This window comes from Xenopus laevis, chromosome 9_10L (assembly GCF_017654675.1).
Source record: "Xenopus laevis strain J_2021 chromosome 9_10L, Xenopus_laevis_v10.1, whole genome shotgun sequence".
NCBI classification, from domain to species: Eukaryota; Metazoa; Chordata; class Amphibia; order Anura; family Pipidae; genus Xenopus; species Xenopus laevis.
The window spans coordinates 131990756-132016965 of NC_054387.1; the positions used below are offsets into that span (position 1 = coordinate 131990756).

A 26210-nucleotide genomic window follows, 5' to 3' on the forward strand; every position below is an offset into this window, starting at 1 on the left:
TAGGCTATATGGATGATGTAACTGTAATATGTAAATCAAATGTGGGTTTGAGGAGGGCAAAGATGTTGATTGAGATGTTTTGTATGGCATGTGGTTTTAAATTAAATGTAGAAAAGAGTGTATGTAAGGTGTATGGGAGGAAATAGAGTGTTGTGGGTGGCCCGTGGAAAAAAAAGGGATTGAAGTGTTAGGTGTGATTTTTGGAGAGGATTTGTATGGGAAGGATAGTTGGGAACGAGTGCATAATAGAATAAAGAAAAAAATTTACTTCTGGGCTTTAAGGTCTTTAACTATAGAAGGAAGGATACTTGGGATGGAAAAACTGAAGAGAGTAAAAATAACAAAGAATAAGAAGAATGGGGGTAAAGGTTTGATGATGATTGAAAGATTTTTGGCAGTAAAGTATGTGAGTATATGTGTGAATGTAAGTAGAAAAGAGGGTCTGGAAGGTTGTATGGTGAGATATGCGGCTGGAAATGTTTTGCGAAAGTATGGCCTGGGGGTGATAGATTTGAGAAAGCCAGTGTGTTTTAAGGTACCCTGGTTTTATGTTAGGATGGAAAGGTGTATAAGGAGGAATCATTTGGAAGGTGTTGGTGTGGAGGAGTGGCGTGATAGTAAAAGTGTGATGAAGATTATTGAAGCAAAAGAAGAAATGAAAGTGATTGGAGGTTTGACTGTTGAAGAAAGTGAAACGGTGTGGAGTTTGGTTAATGAAAAATCTCTAATAAATAGACAGAAGGACTTGGCTTGGGTGGCTGTGCATGGATGTTTGCCAACGCGTGAATTTCAGAAAAAAAGAAGTCTAATCAATAGTGAAATATGTGAGAGAGAGGGGTGTGGGAGGAATGAAAATATTCCTCATGTGTTTTGGGAATGTCTGTATGCAAAAGAAGTATGGTGGAAAATGGGAAAGATGATTAAAGGCCTAACGGGTGTACAACTTTTAACATTTCACATGATGTTATATGGTTTATGTGACATTGATAAAAAACAAAGTCAAATATTATGGTTAATAGTTAATTGCATAAAGGAGGTTTTGTGGGATGTCAGAAACATTTTGGTCTTTAATAAAACTGTGATTACAGTGGATGAATGTGTAAATAGGATCCGAGGAAAACTTTTTCTTTACGTTTTAAGTGATCAAAATAGATTGGGAACAGTAGATTCAGAAGGTATATGGAAATACAAAAAGTGGAAGTTCTGGATTTGAAATGATGAATTAATTTTGTCCTTTTTCTCTGTAGAAAACTTCAAGTTAAAATTATACATTGTTGATTGTACTAAAAGAAATGCAACATGATTTTGTAACATTGAAAAAAAAAAAAAAGGATTGGGTGATGACAAATTGGCATAGAGTCTAGGCAAAGGGCTATGTGTCTTACAGCTTTTGTGATAGATGGGTGTGGGTCTTCCTATTCTTTTGTATGGAAAGGGGTCATCTATAATAGGCAAGGGGCTATGTTGTTGACATGCAGTCTTTGACATGGATTGGAAAGTCCTCTTGTGATTGGTCAACTTTGACTGATATGGAAACGAAGGAGACTTGGTGGGTTGTTCTCTCCCTATGGTATTACGGGATAGTGGCAATGTCAAATTGTCATAGAGTCTAGGCAAAGGGCTATGTTGTTGACAGGCAGTCTTTGACATGGATTGGCAAGTCCTCTTGTGATTGGTCAACTTTGACTTATATGGAAATAAAAGAGACTTGGTGGGTTGTTCTCTCCCTATGGTATCACGGGATAGGGAAGTTGAGGCTTACTTGGCACAACTCAACACATGGTTATGTGTTGGAATGTCAGATCTTATCATGGAAGGGGTTGGGTGATGTCAAATTGTCATAGAATCTAGGCAAAGGCTATGTGTCTTACAGCTATTCTTTTGTATGGAAGGGGGTCATTTATAATAGGCAAGAGGCTATGTTGTTGGCAGGCAGTCTTTGACAGGGATTGGAAAGTCCTCTTGTGATTGGTCAACTTGGACTGATATGGAAACGAAGGAGACTTGGTGGGTTGTTCCCTCCCTATGGTATTGCGGGATAGTGGTGATGTCAAATTGTCATAGAGTCTAGCAAAGGGCTATGTTGTTGACATACAGTCTTTGACATGGATTGGAAAACTTCCAATCCATGGAAACTTCGAGCAACCCCCGAATTCCCGAATGGACCTTATTTATAAAGAAACTTTGGAGTTTTCCCCAAAAACTCCGAAATGTACTTAGTTTTCCACAATAACTGCGATTTTTCTGATTTTTTTTGTGCCGAAACCCCGAAATCATCGGATATTGGTATGGACCTTCCCCATTGGAAAGGAAACCCTACAAACGCATTACTATGTTATTATTGGCATAAGCATTGACAAGCATCCAAATTATAAAACAATAGAAATAGTGAAGATGAGGAATCAGATCAGGGATGACTGTGACTTAGTTGGGCAGGTTAAATATATTGCAATAATGGCAAAATGGAGCTTTTGTCCTATAAATTGATAGTGGGTGAGTGTAGATACTGGTTCTGACCCACTACATCTACGCGCCTTACCATAAAGGCAAACAGGTCTGTGGTTGCACCATGTCTGTCGCGCCTTTTGACACTACCCAGTGTAGGAACCCTGGTGTTACTGTTTGGAGCAGCGTAGCGGTAGCTCCAGGGTTTACCAGTATCAATGGGTGCATCCTTGCACCAATGAGTATGTGCGTGTCACTGACGCTGACACAAAATCCAAGATGGGAAATTCCTGTGACAACTTCGAAGGCCTGGATCAATACTACCATAGAAATGCTGAACCTGTAGGCTGATCCAATAAGTTCAAAGTTTAAAATAAATTCTCCTGACATCCTCTATAATTTACTATTTCCAAAGGGCAGTGAAGAATTCTCTACTTCACAACTTTTCCCAGTAATTTGGAATTTTTTAAAATATGTATATAAATGGTGAGAAATGTCCCAAAAGGTTAGTTCCACCAGCATTAGGGGCTTATCCTAGCATAAATAAAATCAAGGGAAAATTCAAGGGAAATAAGCTTGTTTTATTACAAATCTTTCTTGATTCCTGTATATATAAACAAACAAAACATATTGATTGGCCCAGAATAAAAATAAATGAGAGGCTTTATCATTTATTCTAGTGAAGAGAGTGAATGAAATGATAAGAAGCTCTAGGAAGAGCACTGGCTTCAGTTCATGGGAGTTTATGTCCTGAGATGAACTTTAGAGCTGCTAATTAATCATCAAGGTTTAAGGGCTTCAGAATAATACGAGTTCCAGAATAATTCACAGATACACAACAGTAAAGGAATGTATTCTCAATAACTTCGGCTTTGTCAATAGAACCATCATTTTCTACGTGAATTCTGAGTTGTTCTTCAAAACCACAACTGAGGCTTTTATGCTACAGGAAACCACAATGTTTGATTGCCCAACTTGCTTGTAAATGTGTCTAAACTATACAAAATAAATGATAACTCAGGAGCACAACATGGTTCTCACCAACTTTAAAACAAACCATTTTCAAATTTGTGTCACCAGAGAACTCAAAAATTGAGCATTTGTGAAAGAAACAAAATAAAAAATATAGTATAACATTCTTAAAGAATTACACACCTTGTGCCACATACACTCTCATGCAATGTCAGAATTATAGGTCCCAACCTAATTTTAAGCCCAAAAATAACCCTTATAAGTGCTGCACATTCATCAAGAAAGTATATTTAGTGATTGCACGAAGAGACAGAATTGCGTATTTGTGTGATGACCAACCTACTATATTGTTCACATTATCTCTGGTGTTTCCATTATAATCACAAGATGTATGTCAGGTAAATGCATAGAACGACTCTCATCATTAGGGACTTCCTTATCATTTTTGGGAACAATCAGAAAGTGACATGTACAATAAACATTAAAAACCTTTGCTAAACAACTTATATTTGTACCTTTGTACTGGTTTTGTGGATACCGGAATACATTTGTTAAAACAAACAGAGCAGAAAGATGAGATTATACACGTCTGAATTATACAAGTCTAAATTGAGAAATATTCACGTTTTGTCTATTAGATATTAAGGGTCATTTATGTTTTATAAATTCAGGAACTGGAAGTCTGTCCATAAATTTTGAACTCACCAAAAAGTCATAACAAAGGAAACACCCAGCAGAGCACAGGAGTAAACGGAAGGTACTGGTGGGAGAGCACTCGACTCCACAGCACAGAAAGACAAATAACTGTTCTTATAGCCAAGCAGGTGGCTCTGTCTCAAGGCCAGGTTACTAGTAAACAAGTCTAGCGTGAGAACAGAATCCATTCAAGTCAGGGGGTCTCATGGGGGAATTTGTATACAGAGAATCTTATTCTTTCTCATTTACAAAGACCAGGGGAAGAAGAGCAAAGGCAAAAGTGGTGTAAAGGTGATACCTTTATTGGCTAACTAAGATAATTATTGCAAGCCTTTTTCAAGCTGATTAACTTGCTATGATTATCTTAGTTAGCCAATAAAGGTATCACCTTTACACCACTTTTGTTGTTTTTTATTTCAAAAGAGTTGCCCTGTAACATTTTATCTTTTTTACACGGTATGAAAACTTTACCTGCAATGACCTAAAAGGAAGGAATTAGGATTAACAATAATCTTGCAATAAAAAAACTTGGGAAAATGTCTCCACTACCATTTCCCAAAATCTCATAACTTCACAATAGGTCCACCAAGTGTAATGGATGACAGATCTTGTCCCCCCTGCATCTTCAGAAGCAGTGAGATGAGATTAAAACCTCATATATAATCGAGACAGAGTGAAGGTTTATTAGCATATGTATATGATCATGCAGGCTCTCCCTTTGGAAGTGGTGCATACAGATGTTCTCTCTGCACTTTCCCAAATGAATCTCCAGCTTTTCTCAGAAATAGTCATGTATAAGTCCTTTCTCCACGTACTCAAGAAAGGGTGCAAGAGCTGTGTAGTGACATCATGAAGGCTCACATACATTGGGAAGGAGAGGTGGCTAGCCCCTGGAGAGTACCTACAGTATCTAGTATCAGACAATAATGGTAAAAGTCAAAGTGATGGTGCCTATGACATGGCATCTCAACAAGTCCATTGGGCAGATTTACTCAAGGGTGTAAAGTCGCCAGCGTCTGCTTCGCACCCATCACCACACTTCGCCAGGCGAAAATTCACTGAGGCAATGAAAAATTACTGAAATGCAGAGACTCATCCTGGGCGGAGGTCGCTGACTACTTTTCGCTACCATTACTTCTGCAATGCGAGCAATTCAAAGCAAAGATGCGCTAGCGTTGATTTCTGCTTACCGCAAATTCACTAGAAGTCTTGCGCTCAGGTTGATTTGCATATGGCGGGAAATTTAAAGTTAAATGGACATATATGTTGCAGGGAAAACATTACCCTACACAAGTCCAGGGAACCTTAATAAATATAATAGAGTTGTTGTAATGCCCTACACATGAGCCCACTGTATAGTTAATATTCCATATGTTAGAAAATGTATGGGAGAACCTGGTTACACAAAAAAAAAAATGTAAGGACTTTTGCAGGCTCACTGTGAACAAAGGAAAAGACGCCATTGTTTTTTGGAACTTAGAAACTTTTTCCACTAAAAATATGATGTAAGTAACAGAAGATTGAGGAAGATCTATGCACTCCATTGCACTTCTCCTGGTCTGAGCTGGCGAAGACAAGTCTGGTGAAAGAGGTAACATTCAGTAAAATCCGCATTTTAGTGAATTTGCTGAGTAACGTCTATTCACCAGAGTGAATTATCGTCTGGCGATAGAGTGCGAATGAGCACTAGGGTCTCAATCTTTCACTAGCAAATTGGCACCTGTGTCTGTAAGTAAATCGGCGTCCCTGTGGGCGGTAACACTGGCGAGTTGTCGCCAGTGTTTGCCAATTTGCCCTTGAGTAAATCTGCTCCCATGAATTAATAGATTAACCATGCCTACTGCTTCAGTGGTCCAAATTGCCTATATATGAGGCTGCGGAGATTGTGGTGGAACAAAGAGCCTACATAAGAGATATTTACTGGTAGGGGTAGGTAGAACGGAGGGGGGGGCAGATAATGTTAACAAATGTTGTGATTCAACGACTGGTGGTGTTTGTATGAATAGCCACAAAGGAGTTAGCAGGGAAAGTTGAATAGATAAAGGAGAACTAAACCTAAACAAAGGATTAGGCTATAAATGGTACACTATATTTTAGGCTCCTTTACCTACCCAATAGAACCTCTGCCCCTTAACAATGACACTCAGTTTTAAGGGTTGTTTCTCCTCAAAAAGGTAATACAGGCATAGGACCTGTTATCCAGAATGCATGGGACCCAGAGTTTTCCAGATTTCCACAATTTGGATCACCATACATTAAGGCAGGGGTCCCCAACCTTTTTTTACCCGTGAGCAACATGCAGATGTACAAAGAGTTTGGGAGAAACAAATAAGGGCTATAATTGGCCATTTGGTATCCCTATGTGGACTGGCAGCCTACAGGAGACTCTGTTTGACAGTACACATGGTTTTTATGTAACCAAAATTTTCCTCCAAGCTGGAAATTCAAAAATAAACGACTGATTTGAGGCCACTGGGAGCAACATCCAAGGGGTTGGGGAGCAACATGTTACTCCTGAGCCACTGGTTGAGGATCACTGCCTTAAGGCTACTAAAAAATGAATTAAACCCAATAGGATTATTTTATTATGTCTTAGTTCAAGTACAAGGTACTGTTTTATTATTACAGAGAAAAAGGGAATCATTTTAAAAAAAATGTAATTATTTGATTACAATGGAGTCTATGGGAGATGGCCTTCCTGCAATTTAGAGTTTTCTGGATAACGGGTTTCCGGATAACAGATACTATATCTGTATACACGTTTAAGGTGATATATACATTATTTACAAATAATAAAGTGTATATTGGTAAATTTCTTAAAATGTAATTTCCTTGTATTAGAAATAAAATTATTTTTCAGTAGCGTGTGAAGCTCTTTACTTAAAACCGTATCTATCACCTCAGCCTCACAAGGGCTATTTTTACTTGTTGTCCTCACAAGCTTCGATTGTGTGAAAAATGACACATGCAACATGGGTTGTAATATTTTTCTTGTTATGAAAATATTTCCAGTAAAAAGAAATATATCACTGGCAGAACCATTTTAGGAGCCTGACACTTTAATTTAAAATTTATATGTAATTTAAATTAATTATAAAGGAATATTCATAGAGTTCTCTTTTCAGAACATTGGAGTTCAACCCAATACCGTTATATTTAGGGTGATTTGTAATGTTCTGTGGGAAATAAGATGCTGCAAAGTGAAAGCTTTGAGGCCATTTTTCCAAAAATTCAGAAAACTTTATAAAAACGGATACATTTTGGAAGGTGTTGTGGCTGGGTTGTTTGGAGTAGAAAGACATATTTACTTTTTTTGGATTTCTCAGAATCTCTTATTTCCAAAAATGTATGATTTGCTGGGGTAATCTTACTGGTAGTGGGATATTTGTCCTTGAAATCTGACGTAAGCAGGTTTTTGCTATTCAGTAGTAGTTGACATTTGATAGTGTACTGCTGGGAGGTTTTGACTTGTACAAGAAATATATGGGAAATAAAACATATCTGGTATTAGCGCATTCAGGAAATATGGGAATTTCAAAATATCCATAAAATAAATGATATTTATATCAAGCATAATTATTTTTTTAAAAATCTTTTTTAGACATTTAGAATCATATACATATAAAATATATAATAGTTATAAAATTGGAATTACACAAAATCTTTGGATAATTTAAAAGCTTAAGTTTTCTAAAAATAGCAATATGTCGTTATTCTAAGTAACGTAAACGCTCCCCTCCGGTAAATGACCCTGAAGTGAAAGAGCACAAAATGTTGAAAAACTGCCTGGCAATAAAAGTACCAGAATTGCTGAATCATCTGGCAGTGAAAGGGTTAAAGGAGTACTTACCCCTAAAAATGAATGTGGCTAAAAATGTCCTATTTTCTATAGTGAACTCATTGCACGAGGCTAAAGTTTGAGCTTGTCAATAGCAGCAATGATCCAGGACTTCAAACTTGTCACAGGGGGTCACCATCTTGGAAAGTGTCTGTGACACTCACATGCTCAGTGGGCTCTGATTGGCTGTTGAGAAGCTACGCTTAGGGCTCGTCACTAATTATCCAGCAGAAAATGAGCTTCCCTGGCTGTAATATAAGCTGATGCTACAGGTTTGCTGATTATTCAATTCTGATGCTAATTGCACTGGTTTCTGTGCTGCCATGTAGTAATTATGTGTATTAATTACTAATCAGCCTTATATTGTGACATTTCTATTCTATGTGTACTGTATATTGTGAGTGGGTCCCTAAGCTCAGTAAGTGACAGCAGCACAGAGCATGTGCAGTGAATCAGCAGAAAAGAAGATGGGGAGCTACTGGGGCATCTTTGGAGACACAGATCTTTACTGCTAAAGGGCTGTGGTTGCCTTGGGCTGGTACAGAAGCACAAAACATCATGTACAATATTTCTACCTACTTCTTTAATTAACCTGTTTACTAGACTTTATTGTTTTTATATTGTATTTATTGATATTACATTATTTATTATTTTTTTCTGCTTAAGACAGCAAAATTGTCTGACAGGTGGATGTTTCAAATCTCTGCTTCAATAAGTGAATACATTTTACTTCAAACTATCATGAAAGCTCGCTATCAGAATTTTTTGCCGAGTTTTGCCGCGGAAATGACACCCATAAAAAACAATTGTCGTCCAAAGACTTTAATGCATTTCAGTGAATTTTCGTCTGCAGCAAATATTAGGCGAAGCGAAACGGGTCAAATTCGCCCATTCCTAGTGAGAAGTCATGGGCAAGATTCAATTTAAAGAGAAGAAACTTTTCTCCTAATTCAGTTCCAGTTTTCTCATAGACTTCAGCAGAGTTTTCATGAATTGAATTGCATCTCATTTCGTTTTCATGTGATAAACCTTTTTCTCACTGAATTGAATCTGGCCCATTGTATCAAACATTAACAATTTTTTGCTTGATTTGAAATCACAACGACCATTAAAATAATTCTTCTCAAATATATTGGAGAATAACACGTTTCCCAGATGTATCTGTTTTTCCAGTAACATTTGGGAACAAAAAGTTGAACACTTTTAGAAAACATCCACAACACGCTGCTTAACATTCGTATATAAAAGCTCCAATCACTTAGGGGCTGATTTATCAAGGGTCAAATTTCAAGGGTTAAAAAACCCTCGAATTTGTCCCTCGAAGTAAAATCCTTTGAATTCGAATATCGGATTATAAGGATTTAAGCGCAAAATGTTTGATCGAACGATCAAATAAAAATCGTTGGATCGAACGATAAAAACAGTTCGAACGATTTTAAGCAATCGATTTTTATTCGATCATAAAAAGTGCCCAAAACCTATCTACAATGTCCCCATAGGCTAACATTCAATTCGGTAGCTTTTATTTGGCGAAGTATTGAGTCGAAGGTTTTTTTAAAGAGACAGTACTTCGATTATCGAATGGTCGAATGGTCGAATGGTCGAACAATTTTTACTTCGAATTCGATCGAATTTAACCAATTTGATGGTCGAAGTACCCAAAAAATTACTTTGAAATTCGAATATTTTTGGATTCTAACTATTCACTCAAGCTTAGTAAATCTGACCTTTATTTGAAAAAAAAGATTCAATGGACATCATATGGTCTTGGGAATAGACACGTTCTTGGTTTCTAGTGTTAAAAGGAACAGTTCCGTGTAAAAATAAAAACTGGGTAAATAGATAGACTGTGCAAAATAAAAAATGTATCTAATATAGTTAGTTAGCCAAAAATGTAATGTATAAAGGTTGGATTGAACAGAATACTTGAACTTCTTGCGTTGGAGCTCTCTAACTCTGAGTTAGTCAGCTATAATGGGAGCCACATGGGACATAATTAGTGATGAGTGAATCTGTCCTGTTTCAGTTCGCCAAAAAATTCTCGAAATTGCAAAAAAAATTCACAAAACGGCCAAATTTCACAAAAAGCATTAAAATCAATGGGCGTTTTTATCTGTGACAATTTTTACGCATGCAACAATTTTTCTCACTCCAAATGCAGTAAAGTCAATGGACATTTTTTCTTATGGCAGCTTTTTTTCTCCAAATGCAGTAAAGTCAATGGGCATTTTTTCTTATGGCAACTTTTTTGTCCCGATGGATTAAAAGTCAATGGACGTTTTTTCTAATGACGGCTTTTTTTCTCCAAATGCATTAAAGTCAAAAAAATTCAAAAAATTGCAAAATGGGCAGGGGGTAGTGCAGGAATTCTTCAACTAAATATATTGAGGTGTGAGGTTGCAGATTATAGTGTTATCGACAGCTGAATAGAAATTGGAGTTGAAGTGATGCTCTTTTCAAGTCAACTTTAAGTCTGAAGTTCCAAATACCAGATGGTTGGTATGGTAAAAAAATATTGATGTAGTACTAGTCAAGTGTAATACACACATTTATTTAAAAAAAAACTAAACATGAATGAAAATGGAACAAATAGAATTAAGACAAATATGTGATCTATTTGGAATCATGTATTTTGTCCAAACATTTGAACATGTGAAAGTACCTTAGTTATTGAAATACACAAAGGTGTAAGTGTAAATGCATTTAAAACACTTGTTTGATAAGGTTAATGCTTGAGAATAGAAAACAGAAAGAGGGAGAAAAGGCTTTAGCGATAGGAATAAAAGCGTTTTCACCTTATCATAACACAAGATGCTTCACGCGATAATGGGTTTCAGGCTGAATTGTATTGGGAAAAGTAAACATTCCTGGGACTTTCAATGGGCCGGTTGGTTGCAAAAATATAGGTAATTCTAAGATTTATCAGTTAATGCGATAACTGTTTAGCACTAGTGATGGGCGAATTTGCGTCGTTTCTCGGGAAAATTCGTGAAATTCGCAAAACATGGAAAAATTCGCAAAACGGCACCGGTGTCTCGTTTTTGACACCGGCGTCCATTTTTGACGTTTTTTTTCTAAATTTTTTGACGCCGGCGAATCTTCGCCAGTGAATTTTTGCGGGCGTTTCGCAAATTTTTTTCGCCGGCGGAGAATCGCGCAAATTTGCCACGAATTTGCGCCTGTCGGATAAATTCGCCCATCCCTATTTAGCACCCTGAATTGAAGACATACAAAAAGGAGAACTATCATACAAAAAGTACCATATCGCATTGATTTAAATCAAACCCTAGATTGGAAACATTTTTTATTTTGCACAGCCTTTTTCCTGTATTTGCCCAGTTTTTATTTTTATACTGAACAATTCTTTTAGGAAGTAGTTTTATTGGGATGTTCTATTGTTTAAGTGTTAAGTCCCACATCAAGCTAGCGATTATTGAATATAAAGTGCAGTAAAAAACTATGGGCAATACTAAGGAAATGACAGGGAGATCAGTAGACAAATGATCAAACAATAATAACAAAGATGGCCAAATGTTGGACTCAAATTACTTACAAGAATATAAAAGCCCTCGTGCTAGTCTGGAATCTGAGGTCCTGATCTGGCTCATCCAATAAATTACTGCAGATCCATGAATATCACATGATAGTTTCCAGTGGTGTAACTAGATATTACTGGGCCCCACAGCAAATTATTTTTCAGGCCCCAAAATGTTAAAAGGTTGACCTTTTTTACCAATATTTATTGAAACTATATATGAATTAGGGCCTCAAGGGGCGTCTTTACCTCCTGGGCCTCCTGCAGCCGCAGGGTCTGCTTCCTCTATAGTTACAACCCCTGATCATTCCTAATCAAGGTAAGTCACCACTGAACTCAGAAACCACCAGTGCAATGTAATAAGCATCACTGGACACAACCAAGAAATCAATTATATCAACTTAATTATGTAGCATTTTTGGGTAATTTATCGCATTTTGTAATTACAACAAGGTTGACCTAACTGCCATCCACAACCCATGTGACTAGTTTATTGATAATTCTTCTCAAAAAAGTTGGTGCAATAAAAGTCTCAACAAAATTGTTGCTGCGACAAATATACAGTATCTGGAATATTTTGTTTAAAACCCAAAATCTATGCATTTGGTGTATCCCAAGTGTCTAAAGGGGGTATTTACTAAAACTCAAATAAATCTAATTTTTTATTGAAACAAAGGCGACCTAACTCCTATCCGTGAATGTAACTAATTTATCAATAATTTTTCTTGAAAAAGTCAGTGTGAAAAAACAGCACAACAAAAATCGAGCGTCAATTCAAATCATACGATTGATGCTCCGCAAACTTGACTATATAAAAATGTCGCCGTGTCAATTTATCGGATTATTGGACAAAAAACAGGGCAGATCACGATGTCAAGAAACAGCTTCAGGGACATCTGCCATTGACTTCTACATGACCTCGACAGGTTTCAGATGGAGCATTTTTAAAATTCTGACTTTTAGCAGCTTTAGGGTATAATAAATCTCTAAAATTCGATTTTCTTCCCCTCTACAAAATTTGCGTTTCTCCTTTTAAAAACTCAACAGAAAAATTTGAGGTTTAATTAATAGGACCCTTAGGGGGTTATTTATCAAAGTCCGAATTTTTCTCAATATTTACTGCTACAAACTCTGATCAAATCTGCTTGGGTTATTTAAACATATTTATTATTACATTTTCGCAAAAATTTGCTTTGCGGGTAAAAAATCAAATGTTCATTTTTTTTTCAGATTTTCCATCTGATTTTCACGTTTTTTTCCGATTTTTCACCCGAAAACTCAGATTTCTTATACTGCAAAACCTTTGGGTTATTGCACGCAACCCAGCGCACATCAAAAAATCATTGCGACTTCTCCCATTGACTTATTTGTAACCTCGACAGGTCTGAGATGCCAGATTTTCAGATTCAGACTTTTCCATCCTCTGGGTGTAATAAATTCCAAAAAATTTGTGATTCAAAAGTGATTTCAAAGTCAGATTTTATTTAAAAAATCACAAATTTTTCTGGATTTTTGCATTTGAAGTTTAGTAAATAACCCCCTTAATATAATAAATGGGTGCAGGAATTGGAGACCCTGGTACATGAATGTCTGTGATACAGTATATCTCTGTCTGTTAATAATTAACAGCTTGTTGTGCTATAGGATATAGTTACTGTTTGATGCCCTTTATTCATTATGATAAAATAGTATGTGAATTATTTTAATGAATAAAGAGCATCAAATGATTAATGGACCAAAATATTTTAATAATATTTTTAGCTAAAGATTAATATAGGAAGGAATGACACTTAAAATTACTGAAGATGTCAGTTTTACAATTTGTTCCAGGAAAAAAAAAAGAGCTTGTTCACATTTTAACTTGGATTGGTGATTAAAGGATAAGTAATTCTTAAAAATAAGTGAATGTAAAATTGATGAAAGTGCTATTCTAAGAACTTTCAGCAGTAAAGAACAAAAAATAGGGAGCCAAATTGATACAAATCAGCTGGAGGTTTTTTTTTGCATTTGAAAGCAGTCACTGGCTGTGGAGATCCAGGGAAAAGTTTTGGATCTGCATTAATCTAGCTCCATGTTCTTTGTTCCTGCAACTGGAGTTGGAAGCTTTAAGCCCAGTTTCCCAGCACTGAACAAGTCTGTCCTTTATCCCCATGTCTGATTCCAGTGTCATATAATGAAGAATAAAATGACATCATTATCTCTATATGTAACATAACAGCAAGATGTCTGACATAGTGCTGGGAATCAGCATTCTCATTGGTCACTTCTTTTGCATTTATAATGATGTTTTTGATCGGTGGAATTCTCATTGGTGAACTTTCTTGCATCTATAATTACATCTTTCGGCAACTAGGGGAGCACTGTGGGATGGCATTACGGCTGGGTTTACATTCCCTTTAACAACAAAAATGGGTATTATTTCATTTCAACAGATATAGCTGATATATTCTTGATCTGAACTAGTCTATGGTTTAATGGCAGTAACAGAAGAGTGAAAAAGAAATGGGAAAATGTATTGGGGAGGATGAAAAGTCACCTCAGTTCTACTGTATATCCTTTTTATCATGGGACTGGTTTATCATGTTTCACTACACAATAGGTAAGGTGTATAATTTGTTTGAAGTAGGACATGTAATAAAGTATTTTTATTTGTACATTTAGGGGCCGATTCACTAAGGGTCGAATATCGAGGGTTAATTAACCCTTGATATTCGACTAGGAATTAAAATCCTTCGACTTCGAATATCGAAGTCGAAGGATTTAGCGCAGATAGTTCGATGGAACGATAATTCCTTCGATCGAACGATAAAATCCTTCGAATTGAACGATTCGAAGGATTTTAATCCAACGATCGAAGGAATATCCTTCGATCAAAAAAACTTAGGAAAGCCTATGGGGACCTTCCCCATAGGCAAACATTGACTTCGGTAGCTTTTAGATGGCGAACTAGGGGGTCGAAGTTTTTTTTAAAGAGACAGTACTTCGACTTTTAGTTCGGATCCTTCGATTCAAAGTCGAAGTCGTAGTCGAAGGCCGAAGTAGCCCATTCGATGGTCGAAGTATCCCAAAAAAAACTTCGAAATTCGAAGTTTTTTACCTTCGAATCCTTCACTCGAAGTTAGTGAATCGCCCCTTTAATGGGCAGTTTTACATTTTAAAGTTCTTATCTTCTTACACTCACTGCCATGTTTGTTTCCCTACTCCAGTGTTTACTCGACTTTCCTCATATTCGCTCTTTTACACTTTCACTCAATCATATTCTACAAAGTCTTCTAATGGCATTGTGTGACATTAGCCTTAGACCCAGGCCCGGATTTGCGGCAAGGCCGCATAGGCCCGGGCCTAGGGCGGCAAAGAAATAGGGGCGGCATGCCGCCCAGCCGCCGTTCAACTGCACCAGCTGCGCCGGCGTTTTTTCGCCGGTGCGCTGGGAAGGCGGGCGCTAGGGGCGCCTAAAAGTGAAATCCGGCGCTGCTTAGACCCCATCTAATATATTTTGTAATTTTGTTTTGTAGGTCATTATTCATGAAACTAAACTCTTCACTCTACTCATTGCCTTGCCTAAGTCATCTTCCACCAATCTAGAGCCACTCACGTATGCCTTCCACATTGGTTCTCCAGAGCAATGCAAGAAAGCCTCGTTTGTACCAGGTCACACATTACTGGGACAAGGCATAGACATTGTGACCATGAAGAACACTGGTGCCTCTCTTGTTGACATGCAGGTGTATCAAATGCCCAACAATACATGTACGTTGTGTATCAACCCATTCAATGGAAAAACCCTTGAGAAGCTGCCAATATCCAATGTCCACTGGAGACCTCAATCCTCTTGCTCCAGGAACATCGTTAGTAGTATTATGAGGTCAAAAGTGTCTTTAGCTTACAAAGAAGCTTCTATTGTTGAGAACAACTGGAAATTGGGTTTAGATATACCAATCAAAACTGTGACCATACATACAGCCCTGGCTGGGTCTCACTCAAGGTTGGCTGAGTTTGCTGAGAGTAAAACTGTTACGACAAATACAGCTTTCTCTCCCACAAGCTCAGCTGTGCTTTCTACAGGTAAGAAATGAAACAGATCCACTAGCAATAAAAACACCAAAAAAAGAAGTGGCCCAAGACATTTTAGAAATAATCATGCATGAAGGCCTTTAATTTATCCAGCTCATGATATACAATATTTAAACTTCTTAAAGCCACTTAGATGAGTGGTAAAAGGTCTTGAAGATTAATCAGCAAGTCTGTTTTATAATAGACTATAACTGTATAAATCTATCCATTTGGAATCTGTGTGTTCTTCTTTTAGGCAAACTTTTAGGTGTCTACATGACACGTACTGCACTCTAACATATGCTTGGTTTTTCTGCTCAGGGATTTGCAATATTGTGTACCTGGAAGGAACAAAACAGTTTAATAGTTCGCCAGGCTGTAAAAGTCAACTCAGTCTGTATGAATTTGCCTTCTGTAGTGAAATGATTTAGGGGCATGTTTACTAACATTGGAGATAAATATCTAGAAACATTTCTGGAGATGTTGCCCATAGCAACCAATCAGATCTTTGCTTTTGTTTTCTAAGTTATAGATGGCTGTTTAAATCTAATTGCTGATTGGTTGCCATGGGCAACATCTCCAGAAATCTCTCCAGATATTTATCTCCAATGTTAGTAAACATGCCCCTTAGCCTTTAAGTAAACACATAGGGGAGACTGAAAATGGACTCCTGAAGGCACTAAACACTAAGGGGCAAATTTATCAAGGGTCAAATCGAAAAATCTAATTTTTAAATTCGAACTTTGAGCTAGTTTTAGTGTACTTTGACTTCGATTAGAATTTGAAAAAAATTAAAAAATTTGAATATCAAAATTTATCATGTACTTATCATGTACTACTAGCCATCTAAAACCTGCCGAATTGCTGATTAAGCCTATGAGGGAACTTCTGGAACCTATTTGTTGTGATTTGGACTTTGCGAAATCAAAGGTTTTTTTTGAAAATACTTCGAATCAAATTCAATCCCATACGATCCAAATTTGATACAGCCTATTCGTTCGACGTTAAGAAATTTAATTTTTTTTTTAATATCTTTTTTTTTTTAATTTTGAGTTGATGGGAGTTTAAAAAAACTCCCATCACCTTGAAATTTGACCCTTGTAGATCCTCTTCAAATAAGTGCTGTAACTAGGTATACCTCCCAATGCTATGTTTACAAGCTAGCCCAGAATGGAAATGGTCGTTTTTGAGTGGATTATGATAGTTGTGGACACAAATGGGCATGACCAGTGTAGATTAGGGTGTGGCCTAAATATACACATGTCAAACTCAGATACTGGGAAATATGGCTCACTGTAATGTGTTGATATGAAATACCTGTGATCATGCACAATATAAATTATTTATTGCATATAATCATGTATATGTTTCTTTTCATATTCAGATCCATCTGCCTTTGGACTCTTAGCCAGGATTTTACCAAGTCTCTTCAGCAACTCCCTGATTGCTATAATGAGAAAAACAAGGAACAGTACCGGAGCTAAATATGGAACCCATTACATTGTAGAGGCACAGGTAGGAGGTGACTGCTCTGAGGACCTGCCAAGTGGCCATGGAAGGTATGAGATTGGATGAAGTGAAGGACTGTCAAAGTGTTGAGGCAAAGATCTCTGCAGGTTTCCCAGTAAGCGACCCTTCCATCAGCACTGAATTCAGCAGGTGCAAAGAAATTGCGAAAAACGCAAAGCGTGGGGCCAACTTTCATTCAACATTCAATGAGAGGATCTGGGAGGTGAGAGAGAGTAAATAATGCTACTACTATATAATAAATCATAGATACTGTCATAGATACTGATGGGCGAATTTGTTCTCCAGGCGCGAATTTGCGGCGAATTCCCGTGATTCACCGCCTGCGAATAAATTTGCAAAACCGCACAAAAATTCACCAGAGAAAATTCGCCGACGTCAAAAAAATGCCAGCTGGTGTCAAAAATGAGACCATCACTACTGTCACTGTGTAACTTAAGGTTTCCAGGATAATCAGGGACATTAATGCTAATAAATGTCATTTTGCTGATTGATTTGTTCAAATTGAATTATTTGTTTAACCTTACTAGCTGTACCTGTAGCTTTTCACTTTTGCAACACAGTAGCACTAACATGAGTTATTAACATAATCAAATTCATTATAGGTCACATTAGTCTGGGATTTGTAGTCCAGTAACAAAGGAGAAACATTTGGTTGAGCAGTGCAGTGCAGTGCAGCAGGGTTTACTACCCCTTTAAATGTATACATATTAACTTATTCTGCAATCTGCCACTAGGTGGAACATGCAGGGAAATCTTACAGCAGGGAAATAATTCTACTATAATTAATGCAAAATAATATTACTATACAGACTTAGCAAATTTATCAGGTATTTCATTTATTAGTACATTTTGAAAAAAAAAGTCTGACTAAACTTATCACTTTAAAGGGATACTGTCATGGGAAAACAAGTTTTTTTTTTTTAAACACATCAGTTAATAGTGCTGCTCCAGCAGACTTCTGTACTGAAATCTATTTTGTAAAAGAGCAAACTGATTTTGGTATATTTCATTTTGAAATGATATGGGGCTAGACATATTGTCAGTTTCCCAAGTGCCCCAAGTCATGTGATGGGTTTTCATTTGGAGGGGTTGAACTTGATGGACTTTGTCTTTTTTCAACCCAATTTAACTATGTAACTATGTAACTATGTGATTGGTGCTCTGATAAACTTTAGTCACTCTTTACTACTGCACTGCAAGTTGGAGTGATATCACCCTCCTCCCTTCTTCCCCCCCAGCAGCCCATCACCAAAAACAAAACAGGAAAGTAACCAGATAATAGCTCCCTGGTAGATATAAGAACAGCACTCAATAGCAAAAATCTACGTCCCACTGCGACCCCATTCAGTTATATTGAGCAGGAGAAACAATAGCCTGTCAAAAACAGTTCCATAGTGTAGTACTTGCTCTTTCTGAAAGCACATGACCAGGCAAAATGACTTGAGATATTACAAAATTACAACTAAAAAAAATACACTTGTTTGATTAGGAATGAAATTTTATATTGTAGAGTAAATTATTTGCAGCATAAACAGTGTAATTTAGGAATAAAAACGACACCATAAAAATCATGACAGAATCCTTTTAAACCATTTATAATCCCCACCCAATATAATCAGAAGTGGGAAAACAGACAACAATGCAATGCTTCCTATATCCCAGGAACTTGTTTAGACATGTAACAAACAACATTATCTTACCTTGTACAGGTGAAAGGAGGAAAAGTCACTTTTGATCTTCTGAACACTGAGGAAGGAAAGGGATCTCAAGTATTTGAAGAATGGATGGCGAGTCTTAAGACTGATCCAGATCTACTGACTTATTCTCTAGAGCCCATACACAACTTGGTGAGATTTGATGGACCTAAAAAAGAAAATCTCAGAATTGCAGTTAGTGAGTATATTAATAGTGATGGGCGAATTTGCCGGCGCCCGTTTTTGACGCCGGCGCCCGTTTTTCGGAAAAAAATATTTTGACGCCGGCGAATTTCCTGCCGCGTATTTTCGCGGGCGTTTCGCGAATTTATTCGCTGGCGGCGAATCGCGCAAATTCGCGCCTGGCAAATAAATTCGCCCATCACTATATATTAAGGAAAATGCCCTCACAAAGAACTGCTCCTGCCCAGGATAGTCTCTGACTGTCCCTGCACTTGCCCTACAACCAAATACATGAACTCAGACTGCTGCCCAACAAACCAAGGAATGGTTTGAAAATCCAAAGTGCACGAGACTTATGTGGGGACATCTTTTCAAAGGCTATGTCAAATTCAAATATGACAACAGAGAAACTCAATCGCCTACAGTCTGGAGCAATAACAACCCAATATGGAATATTGAGTTTGACTTGGATTTAGTGCAACTCAGTGATTCTAAAAAAGTATTCCATAGAGGTGTGGGATAGGAATAATGTAACTCCTGATAAATTCCTTGGTAGATGTGAGAAGTGAGAAGTGTAACCTATACAATTACAGCAAATTGTGTTCCTCATCTTCAGGGGCTTTACTGTCAAGATTATAGCCCTGTGCCAACGAAATAAATTCCATGACCTTTATTTTAGTAGTTGCATGCTATTTCAGTGAAACGGGGAAAGTAGTTTAGTATATCACAGATAAACCACTTTTAATGAATAATTACATTTTCTGTGGTAAGGTAACACATTCTTGGGCACCTTGGGCATCCAGATACAGAAGCAATTTCAATTCTACAATGAAGGGAGAAAGATGAAAACAGGTTCGGTAGATGTTAGAGAAAACTTTTCTGGTTTGGATAACCAGATTCAAAGTCAACTGTAACATGGGATCCACATTGAACCACCATCTTGTCTTTAACATCTTTCTTCTCTTCTTCAGTTATAGCATTATTTCACTTCTTTATTGTCTTGTTCTTTTAATCATAGAAACTATATTTGGAGTTGTACAAGTCATAGATGCCCATTAATCTCAGATTACCCTAGTAAGATCGGTGAGTTTCTGATGTTGGCAGGGCTTTAGTGCACCCTCTGATTGTACAAATGTCTCCTGCTTTTGCTTATGGAGAGGGTAATCATGGCATGGTGTTGGCAAGAAATGTAAGCCAACTGGCTGGGCTGATTAGGGTGCTCTCTGCTGATGGAACCCAATTTTTGACATGCTTTCAGGTAGGAAATAGTCAGCAGGGCTGGAACTGGGGTTAGGCAGAAGAGGCACGTGCTTAGGGTGCAAAGTTGAATGGGGCACCAGGCATGTACCACTTCCAACCACTTACCCCTAGTCTGGGCCCTCTTCTTGGCCCGGCTCTGATGGTCAAAATAGAATCTTATTTTAGGGGATAAAAATTCAGCAATTTTATGTAGGTGAAATCTACAACCTACCAAATTTTAATGTGCATTCACCAGTAACTATTATCTAGCTAGTTATCGTTATGCTTATTTATTTTTTCTGTGAACATTGCATTATCTTGATATTTAGGATCATTCCCTGCTTTTTTGAAAACTGTCATTTATAAAGCAAATCAAATCAAATATATTCAATTAAAAGTCTGTTTTCTTGAATCTGTTCATATCTAAAGTTATCTTCTAGCCAGAGCAAAGCATGTCTAATGCATAAACAGACATTTTAATATTGTTTAGCACAACTCCCACTACAGTTATGCGATCCATTATCCAGAAGACCATTATCCAGTAAGCTCAGAGATACGGAAAGGCCGTCTCTCATAGACTCCATTTTATCTAAATAATCCACATTTTTAAAATTGATTTATTTTCTTCTCTGTAATAATAAAACAGTAGCTTTTACTTGATCTCAACTAAGATATAATTAATCCTTATTGGAAGCAAAACCAGCCTATTGGGTTTATTTAATGTTTATATGATTTTCTAGTAGATTTAAGGTATGAAGATCCAAATTACAGAAAGATCTGTTATACAGAAAAACCTAAGTCCTAAACATTCTGGATAACAGGTCCCATATCTGTACTGGGTTTGTTTAATGAGTAAGTGATTTTTATCTGATTGAAAGTACAGGTATGGGATCCGTTATCCGGGAACCCATTATCCAGAAAACTCAGAATTACAGAAAGGTCGTCTCCCATAGACTCTATTTTATTCAAATAATCCAATTTTTTAAAAATGATTTCCTTTTTCTCTGTAATAATAAAACAATAGCTTGTACTTGATCCCAACTGAGATATAATTAATCCTTATTGGAAGCAAAACCAGCCTATTGGCTTTATTTAATGTTTACATGATTTTCTAGTAATTGATTTAAGGTACAAAGATCCAAATTATGAAAATATCCATTATCTGGAAAAACCCAGGCCAGACTATCGAATGGTCGAATAGTCGAACGATTTTTAGTTTAGTCAAAGTAGCCAAAAAAAAATCATTCGAAATTCAAAGTTTTTTTTTATTCTATTCCTTCACTCGAGCTAAGTAAATGGGCCCCTACATGTTGCACCATTTTTTCGCTCTGACTTTTTCGAGAAGAACTATCGATAAATGAGTTAAATTTGTGGATGGGAGTTAGGTCGACTTTGTTTCAATAAAAAAAACGAGATTCATTTGCGTTTTAATATATACCCCCCTTTGACACTTGGGATCCACCAAATGCGTCGTTTTTGGATTTTTCACAAAAATATTGAGCATGTGTTTGCATATTCATATTCAATAAAAAAAATATCAAAATTCAAATATTTGTTGTTGTCAGTCAGGATTTCATACAGCTAAACTCTAAGAAATAACTTTAATCCAAACCTTGCAAAAACATTTTTTGATTGATTTTTTATTGATTTTGATAAATCCAGAATGGTATTCTGGGCTCAGGCATCCTCGGAATATATACAAACATACATGTGAGTTTGGCATCATTTTACTTTACCAGACTAGGATTATAGAGCCTTGTTCTTGTGACTTCTATAAATGGACTGATCTTAACTGCTTGTTATGTGCTGTCAGTAATTTGTGGGGGTCACAACACCTCTTGTATAAAAATAAGGAAGGAGCTAAATGGTGTTAAAGGTTTACAGAAAAACAAACGCTTTCAAGCTCTTCAGTTTCACAACGATGCTTCTCTTTCTCATTTGAGTTTCACAGGGAAATAGCAACTACATTTCATGAAAGAAAAGCACAGGGTTCGAAAATAAGTATGTCATAAATTCAACAAATAGAATAAATTCATATTAATCATATATTTATCATGGATAGAAATCTATAATTGAGAATTTGAACTGGCATATCCTATAGTAGCATCGTAGTAAATAGTGCTGCTGTTTGCTACATGCAAAAACCCTTTAACATTTATTAACAATTCTTCAGTTTTTATCCTAAATTTCAAGTTTAGTTTATGGTAAAAGATTTTTTTCCTGTATTGTGCTGCTTTACTGTCAGGGTGTAGGTGAAGTGTTAGTATTGTATAGTTATACTAGGACCTGCCTACCAGTATACTTAAATGGATATTTTAAGCCATGCTCATGATCTATCCTGTCCAACACCCAGTTAATGGAAAGCCATGCACCTAAATTTGTGTGAGGAGTACTCACCCTTGTGGTCTAGTAGGAGGGGGTCTGCAGGGACGCCTGCAGCCCCCTCCGTGGGGACGTCCTCCACACTCTTGCTCTTCTGCCGCTGCTGTTCCTTAGGCCAAGTGCGGCGCGCAACTTCCCTAGTTATTGGCGCATGCACGCTGGCGTTATGGCACTGTCTTTCTGCTCCTTTGTCCTATGCTGCCTGCCCACCATTGGCTCATTCCCCCAAAATGTATGTGTGCAGGCTGCCAGCTTGTCACAGTATATTAAGGAAAATACCCTCATAAATACCTGCTCCTGCCCAGGATATTCCCACCCAAGCTGGGGTCCTGCTCTTGCACTTGTCCTGTAACCAAATACATGAATTCAGACTGCTGCCCAGCAAACCAAGGAATGGCCAAGCTTATACTGACACTCAAAAGAGACTTCTTTTCAAAGACTGATGGCTATGTCATATACAAATATGGTGGCAAAGAAATTCAGACACCTAGAGCAGATTTTTTTAAGGTTCAAATGGTAAATTCAAATAATTTTTTTGTGTCAAAACTCACAAATTCGAATTTAAAAGCACCAACTCGAATGTCAATTTGAATATGAGATTTATCACACGTTGACCATCGATACAATTCTAATTTGAATATTCATCACCTAAAACCTGCCAACTTTATTACAAGTCAATGGTAGAGGTCCCTTGAACCATTTGAATATGTTAATTGCCTTCCTGACATTCAAGTTTTTTTTTTCAGAGGAAAACTCGATTCAAATTTTTGGCTCAGGACAATTTGATTGCATATTAGACGTTCGAGTTTTTCCATAAATAACCTTCCATTCAAGCTTGAGAAAAGGCCATAGAGCCTGAAACGTCGCTGTATCCAGATCATTGCCAAATGTGCTTAATAAAGGCTTTTTATTTTTAAACATAAACTGTTCTTCAAGTCTTCTACTTAATTTTAAACCCTACAGCCATAAAATCCCTGCATGCTAACATTATCATATTATAGATAATACACTTGTAGGGGACTGGTAAATTAGTCTGCCAGTATTATTCAGCAGGCAGTCCCCTAGTGTTATAGACGCCTAAACTGGGTCCTAAAATACAGTTAGGAGGGGGGACCTGTTTCCTGATCCTGTTTTGAGATATACCCCTTGTAGTTTAACTATTTTCCAGTAGATGGCTAAAGTATATAGTCATGAGCAGCCATGTGCTGGGGTCCATTTTGTTTAGCCCTTACCTGAGCAGGCAGGAAGGGTGAAGTGGAACCTAGACAGGTCAGGTCTAGTATGGGTAGGCTACTCACCTTAAGAGGTCACTCTAGAAGTGACAGATAGTCAGGCTATTTAGCTGAGAAGCCTGAGGCTCCTACGAGGAGTGTGAGTTGGATGAAGATCACAATACACAATTGCCCAGAAGTAGAGACTAAGGGGCCGATTCACTAAGGGTCGAATTTCGAAGTTAAAAATACTTCGAAATTCGACCCTCGGATTGAAATCCTTCGACTTCGAATATCGAAGTATTTAGCGCTAATCCTGCGATCGATCGATCGAAGGATTATTCCTTCGATCGAACGATTAAATCCTTCGAATCGAACGATTCGAAGGATTTTAATCCAACGATCGAAGGAAAAATCCTTCGATCAAAAAATCACAGGCAAGCCTATGGGGACCTTCCCCATAGGCTAACATTGACTTCGGTAGCTTTTAGCTGCCGAAGTAGGGGGTCGAAGTTTTTTTTAAAGGGGAAGTACTTCGACTATCGAATGGTCGAATAGTCGAACGATTTTTCGTTCGATTCGTTCGATTTCGTTCGACTTCGAACGAATTTAACCAATTCGATGGTCGAAGTACCCAAAAAAAACTTCGAAATTCGAAGTATTTTTCATTCGAATCCTTCACTCGAGCTTAGTGAATCAGCCCCTAAGTGTACAGACTTAGGGATGGTACTAGTTCCCCAAGGTTCCACTTAGGATAAAGGCTACAAGCTGGGTGTACCTTCATTGCTGCTGTGTGTGTTCTCTTCCCTACTGAGACTAATACTGACCACTAGTGCTTGGGTTTATATGCCTATCCACTGTTGCTCTATGTTGCTTAATTTTTATATACATTCCTTTGTGGACCTCTCTGTTCAATAAACACATTATCTGGTTAAGTTGCAAGAACCACTGGTGCCCAATTATTGTGCACTTCACCTGTTAACAGTTGTACTACACCCTGCCTCCACACCATTGCGAGGGCCTAACCCCTGAGAATTATGGTCTCATCCGGAGAAAATTATTGGGGTAAAGCTCATAGTGAAAGAATGGTGCCACTCAATTTACTATAGTGTTACATACTTTTAAGTAACATTTACATTTACATCAGAAGCTATTTCAATGATGTCATGAAGGAAAAAATGTGAGAACAAGTTTGGAAGTTTAGAGAAAAACTATAAGGTCTTCAAATCCTTTAAATTTTTTGACCAGATGTGGGGTCCACTATAAAACAAGACCCACTGTGCAATGCCATCCTACCATCTTTTGTTTCTTCTTTGTTACATTTTTAATTATAAAAAGCTATATTTGGAGTTGTGCAGTCATGGATGGGCACTAATTTAATACTTGTAGTAGAGCCTAGTATGCTAGTTGAGTTTCTGATGCTGGCAGGGCTTTGGCGTGCACCCTAATTGTATAAGAGGCAGAGTCCGACTGGGGGGCACGTGGCCCACCACCCCAGATGCAAAGCACCCTCAGATGACCCTCACCAAGCAGCAACATCCCCCTGTCTGCCCATGCCTACCTTTGCTGGGGTCAAAGGACGAAATCTCCAACCCGATAATTAAGGAAAGCACTTCAAAGCAATACAGCTGTGATTAGATTTTTATTTGTAGACTACCATTCACGCGTGTTTAAGCCCTTTCGCAAGGCCCAAAGCATGAGAAACGGCAACACTTGCCCGAAACATGTTGTGTAAAGCAGCATGAATAATAAATAATCACAAGCAGTTAATCTGCGTTTGAGTGCTCTCCTCTCTTTCAGTTAAAAGTGGATATCCTGGGATGATTGGTACATCTTTGTGAGAGGATTGATGCATGCAAATGGGAAAGGATTACTAGGCAAAGCGCGGATCTACACAGCTTCTACCCAAAGCATGTTGTGTGAATGGTAGTCTACAAATAAAAATCTAATCACAGCTGTATTTTTTGAAGTGCTCTCCTTAATTATCAGATTAGAGATTCTACCTAAGGGTGAGCGGTTCCCTGGATAAGGATTAAGGTACGTTTGCTTGGATTTATCAAAGGCAGAGCGTAAGAACATCCCTTTGAAAGGCCAGGGAGAGAAGTCAGAAGCCACTTCCATGTAAAGACCATGACTGGGTCAGGGACCACCAGGTTGTTTTCAGCTCAGCCGACACTAATAAGAGGTCTAGTTTTGACACTCCAGCTTTTGCCTATAAGAAAGGTAATAAGGCAGGACAATGGCAGGAAATTTAAGCCAACTCTCTGGGTTCATTATGGCGCTCTCTGCTGCCAGTACTCAATTTTGAGATCCTACTAGACAGGGAGTGGTCAAAATAAAATGTTAAATAGAGGCTAAAAATTCATTTAGCAAGTTAACTTAAAGGAGAAAAGCTACGGAGGCATTTTATTGCCAATAGATTAGCTGCAATA

The 26210-nt window shown here is 37.5% G+C and overlaps 1 pseudogene; it reads left to right on the forward strand.

The window, feature by feature from the left end:
- The first annotated feature begins 556 nt into the window (after positions 1-556).
- Positions 557-19604, forward strand: LOC121398009 (annotated as a pseudogene).
- Positions 19605-26210: the final 6606 nt, after the last annotated feature.